The sequence below is a fragment of the Solanum dulcamara genome, chromosome 9, assembly GCF_947179165.1.
Source record: "Solanum dulcamara chromosome 9, daSolDulc1.2, whole genome shotgun sequence".
Lineage (NCBI taxonomy): Eukaryota > Viridiplantae > Streptophyta > Magnoliopsida > Solanales > Solanaceae > Solanum > Solanum dulcamara.
The window spans coordinates 58,842,988-58,849,460 of record NC_077245.1 but is presented as its reverse complement, the minus strand read 5'-3'; positions in this window follow the sequence as shown (position 1 = coordinate 58,849,460).

The following is a 6,473-nucleotide window of genomic DNA, read 5'->3' as shown; positions in this document are numbered from 1 at the left end:
TCTTATTCTTAAGTACACTAGGATGGCCAACGTTTTAATTTACTAGAACTTATGTCCTTTTGCCTCGACTCATGTGAAAGTGTCCAGCCATCCTAAGTTGGTATAATTTATGTTGTGGTATGAATCATGACTATTATTCATTCCTTCAAGCTAGAACTCTTCCAATAATGGAACTATGGCTTCTTAAGTTTTTCTATACCTTGGGGAGTAGTAAGTAGGTAAAGTTAATATTCTTCTTTTTTTTTGCATGAACTTTATAAAATGAATAGATGAAGTATATGTGATCCCAAGGAAGTCCCCATTATGAGAGCCACTAAGATGTCCATTTTCTTGACTTCCAAAAGATATTTTATTATGCCTTTATACGAGTGGACGATTTCAAAAGTGCTACTTTGATGCAAACCATAATAACACTCTAAAGGTACTTGATATGACTCTTGTCTTGGTTTTAAATAATACACATTTGAGTATTCCATCGAGTCTTAGATATGATCTAAAATGCCTATGATGTCTAAGACTCTTTTGATATGATCGATAGTGATATTCGAGAGACGATTGATATGACTATTGTCCTAATTTTCAAATGAAAATTCATCTTTACTAATGCATCGACTCTTGATAATGATTTAAATTGCATATGGTTACTCACTACTCTACTCGTGTATACGGTAACCCTTCTATCACCGAGTACCGAGCTGAGTATGTAATCATGCGCAGTTTACTGCATTATCCACCGAGTCCCTCACTAAAGGGCCAAGTACGCTATATGAGAAATGACAATGCGATGACATGAACAACTCACCGCGTCCCTCACTAGAGGGTCGGGTACGTATGTATATATATATGAGATGATGATGTGATATGATAAGGTTGAGATAGCGTCGGGCCCTCTGATGGTCCTACAGTTATGATTCACCGAGCCCTGAAAGGGCTGGCTATATTGTATAATATGAGCATGCATGTTTTTATAGTTCACGAGGTACGTACAGTATTTTCTTATGTAACGAATTTTCCCCCTGGCTCTCTTTACTTCAGATATATTTCCAGTTATTCTTTGTATACTCAATACATATGTCGTACTGACCCCCCTCTCTTCGAGGGGCTGCGTTCATGCATTCAGGTACAGACACACATTTTGGAGACCCATCAGCTTAGGACTGCTACCAGCAATTCCGGAAGAAGCTCTATTATATCGGATCCTAGTTGTGGTACTAGTCTCTTAATTTGTACACTCGTTTTATTTATTCATGGGTACGGTGGGGGCCCTGTCCCGCCTTATGTTATCACTATACTTCTAGAGGTCTATAGATATATTTGTGGGCTGTGTATGGGTTACATAGGTATGTATGTACAGTCGTGTAGATATGGTTTATGTTTTGGGCACGTATTCCTCGTCGTGATGGCCTTGTCGGCATATATATTTTCTTGCATGCTATATACTGTGACTCAAATAGGAGACATATTTTTTTATAGCTAGCAAGGGTATATGCGAGTGTCCAGTTCGGGCACCCATCATGGCCTACGGGGTTAGGTCGTGACAGATTCTCTTCTCTTTAAACTGAGCATGTTTAGTCATTTGTGTAACACACCCTAAAATTATTGTATATGATGTTCCAATTCTCGATGAAAATGATATTGCTTCTATATTTTGGGCATAACTTTTAATAGATTGGTTCAAATTAGGTGATTCAAATTTCTAAATAACTGAAACATAATTACCTACAACTTTTGTGAGACCATATTCTATGTTTCGAAGGTTAAGTAGGTCAAATAAATTAATTATTGCAAGATATGGTGTTGTGATGAAATAAAGTATTTGTAGAGGAAAAATTATATCTCACTGTAGAATGCTCCAAATTAGTTGATTCTTAAACGACATAAAATTATACTTCTAAAGAAACAATTCATATGAAGACACTAAATCTTAATGAGGAAGTTATCTTTTTCAAACGCAGCTCCGAAAAAGGGTATTTCGTTAAAAGAAGGATCATCTCATCAACCATGGAAATATCTAGATCCATTTAACATCACCCATGACATCAATAGTCCTCCATTTGACATCACCCATGACATCAAAATCTTCCATTAAATTTTCAGATTCTTCTTTACAATTATTTTAATTATTGTTAAGTCCCTTCTTCACACCTATAAATACCCACCTTATTTCATCATTTTATTCATCAAGCTTTCTCAAGCAACTCTTCTCTCTATATACTCTTTTACTATATACTATTTTACGTATTCTCAAAATATAGTTTTAGTTCTTAGTAGCATAAAAATACTATTCTGGTGATTCATATACTCCGGGTAGTACACAAAATGCTCTGACGAGGAGAAAATGCTAGGATTCAAGAGTGTTTATTAAGTCCTTTGATTCTGAGTAACGCTTTGGATTCCAGGTATGTAAGGCTTCAATAAGAGTATTCCTTTCACTCTCATGCCTAAAGTATTTTGATTATATGATAAATTATGTTTATTTTCTTTAAGCTTTACTATAATTTATGTGGGTATTTATCCATGGGTTCTTCCACCCATGTAGTTCAAAATTCTTTCAACTAAATCTCTTCATTTCAAGTAAGATTTTCTTATGGGTAATTCTTATTTCTACTTAATAGCATGAATCATGGTTAAATTAATGATTATTGATATATTTTGATGCAAAATGATTTCATATGTATGAATTGATGGTTTGCAAGTATTTTCTCTATTTACCTCTTTAAAGGTTCTTGAAATTCATGGTGGATGTTTAAAACATGATTTTTAATTGATGGATTTTAAAGTATTTATATGTAATTTCATTTACATTCATGTTTGAAAGTTAAAGTGATTTTAACCCACCTAGTTTTACTATATTTCAGCGAAGTTTGACTTGAAAGTTTTGACTCCAAATAAATGTTTATGAAAGTAATATATATGATAAAAGGGAGTCTTATGAAATGAAAGAATGATGAAATGATATGAATGATAGATTCTTTATGCAATAAGGACAATTTTTGCATGTTTAAATTACCAAAGGTTTTAATGAGTCATTCTACCAAATATGATATTTTGAATTCTCAAGTTATATGCTATGACTATTTTATTAAACTATTCTGTGGGAATGACTTAGCAACAAATGGGTCATTGAGGTGGGATTCGGTAAGGGAATCTTATTAGACCCTTTGTCTCATTAACTATGTGCCAACATAGGAGTCCTTGTAGGGTTAGGCTAATGGATCCACAAATATCCCTTAAAGTTAAAATTAAAGAAATAAATGAAGTTGATAGAGTTCTACCTGACAAGTAGTCTCCCAAGCCAACATAGGGGGTTATGTTGGATTCCATGTAATAGCTCGCATGGTCTTAAATGTTGGTTATGGTCATTTTTACATAAAATGAATATTTTAAAGGATATATATATGATTGATTATGCATGCATTGCATTATGTTTCATATTACATAAATGTTTTAATGTTTCCTCAATGTTCATGCATGCTTACATACTTAGTACATTCAAAGTACTAACACATACTCTTTTGCCTATATGATATCACAATCTAGGGACCGGTGTTCTTCCTCATTCACCTTCACATGGCTAGTTGAGATTTCGTTTGAAGACTACTTTTGGTGAGTTACCATGTTTCGGGAACAATACTCCTTTATCTTTCTAGCTTATTATATGTCGAGATCTTAGACACTTTCTCTGGCATTTCTTTCTATTATGATTGAGGTTGAGCTAGGGACTTGTCTTAGCTCTATTTAATCGAAAAGTTAGAGGTATTGTTGGACATATGTAAGTTGAAGATTTACTATTATGATTTTTGCTTGTTTATTTAATGTCATTACCTATGAAAGGCAAAAAAAATAATAAGAGGCTTGTTTGATGTACTTTCGGGCTCCTCATTAGCCATGTCACATCTAGGCCCTAGGCTTAGGTCTTGACAATTTGTTTACTGAATTGGATGAGTTTGGAGGGGTTTGGGTGTCAAGCATGCTAAATTCCTAGATTTCATGCCCTAGGTGTTATTTTTTAGGATATTGTCGAACTGTTAAAGCATGTATCCAGTTATTGTTGATCATCCACACCTTGTGGTGTGTGCTGTGCCTTTGGTTATATATTTGAAAGTATATTTTTGCTTATTCTAGGCTTAGACTAGTGTTGCCTTAGACTTGCGCAATTTTGGGTGCCGTTGGGCCTTAGAATTCCTTCGAGGTCATTTTAGACAGCTTAGTTCCCTGTAGACTAATATAGCACACTTGAATCTGATAATATGAGGTTTAGCTAGGAAGTAACACAGCTTTGGGAATCTTACCTCCATAATGCCCTATTCTCCTACCGGTTCTATATCGCTTGGTTCTTGATTTTAGAAGTCTTTTCGATGATTTCGGTGATATATTATTCGGACTAAAGTGATTCATTATTGGTGCTCGATTTGGGGGTACTCCCGGTGATGTTCAATTGTCCATTGATCCTAATTCAAATTGACTCGCCTCTATTCGTGGTTCAATTCCCCATTTCACTCTATCGGGCGGGGTTCAAGCCCCTACCTTGTTATTATAGCCTTGGTCCAAGTCAATTGCTCCTTATTTAGCCATGGTTTGATCCTACCGCCTTTATTATCACCTAGGTTCAAGTGCGTTTCTCTTCACTTAATCGTGGTTTGATCCTAATGCCTTTATAGAGCCTCGGTTCAAGTTCGTCGCTCCTTACTCACTTTGGTTTGACTCCTTAGCTACGATTACCCGATTCAAGTCTGTGGTCTAGCTTACACATAGTTCAAATCCATGATTATCTATCACCTAGTTCAATTACATGGTCATTTTCAAATCTCGATTTGGGTCCCTAACCCTCTTATGAATCATCGATTTAAGTCCTTATCTACTCTCAGCTTTGGGTTAAGGTTTCAAGCTTTCAGGATGTTTCGGTTCAAGTCCAGAGAATTGGTGGCATTGTTGGAAATTTATCAGATACACTCTTTTCACTTCAACTATCTTTTCTTCTATCGAGCTTATGGGAGTCCGTTTAGGTTGTTACCTTAGACTTGTGCACGAGCATACCCATTTGGTTTATAGGAGCCTAGCGTATTTAGCTAGATTTTTCTCTTTGTGCATTGAGTACGCTCGTGTATATACCTATAGTTATTTCTTGCTTTGTCTTTGGTTGTGATTACCTTCTCGCATTTTAATTTATTATTGCTTATCCTACTCAGTCGACCTATGATGCCTACTGGGTGCCTGTTATTTTGGTACTCATACTACATTTTGTATCTATTTTTGTGATGCAGGTTTGAGTACTAGCTACCGGTGTTGATTCGAGCAAGTTGCGGTCGTGATTGGAGGCGACGGTGAGCACATTGCATTTTGGATTTACCCATCTTCCTCTGTACATATATCTTGCCTATCTTTGGGACTTGTACTCTTTTGTAGTAACTCTGTTCATGTGACTTCCAGGTTCTGGGAGGGATCTTTTATTTGTATAGATTTAGTTTTCCTTTCGCCTGTTCATTTATTCTCCTATTAGGTCATTTCTGATTTTAGATTGAATTGTTGGTCTTCTATCCTGACATCCCATTACTAACCTTTCTGGGATATGGGTCGCTTGCCTATTGGTGGGTCATAGTAAAAGGCATCATGATCTGAGAAAAATGATCGTGACAGCAGGACAGACTGTGCATTGGTCTATGGACTGTAGGTACCATCCGTAGAAAAGACAATGTAAGGTGACTTGAAAGTTGGTTCCACGAAGGAACTCCACGACCCGTAAGACGAGTGACGACCAGTAGGTCCCTTCTATATAAGAAATCATGGGAACTTAACTGAAGATGCTTTCTGCGAGTGGACTCACGAGCCGTCCAAAGACCTACAACCCGTAGGTCGCGAGTCGTAGATGTTGTCAATCTACTTTTCTTAGATTTAGTCTATTTATGATTAGATGTCTATAAATACACTTTTTGGATTTTGTTTAAGGGATTATACACGTTTTTGGGTTTGAGGATTAAGGGCAAACTACTTTTGCATTAATTCTTGAACTCTTGGGATTGTGATTGTACTTAAGTTCGTCGAATTTTAGCTTTGCAATTCAATTTAACATTTTGGAATTCCATTTTCATTCTTGTAAATGCATGATTTATTTTAACCAAATTATTATGAATTATGATCAACTAATTGTGAGTATCTAATTCCACAATTAGAATTGTGGGAACAATGAAGAATTAACGTCGTAGACCTAATAAATAGTGATTCTTGAATAGTGTGCATGCATGTATTATTTTTCCTTCGTTTTGATTGTTTTTTAACAGTTGCAAATGATAGAACTCGCCTTATTCCTACTTGCTGGACCAAAGAGGTAATGGATGGGAAAAGGGATCATACAATAGAGATTTGAGGTTATCAACCCTCATCTAATAGCTTGAACAGACTAAGGGATAGCTAGTCTGGGAACACTAAGGGTTAGTAAAGCATACACCCCGTAGACGAATCAAGTTGTATGGTGA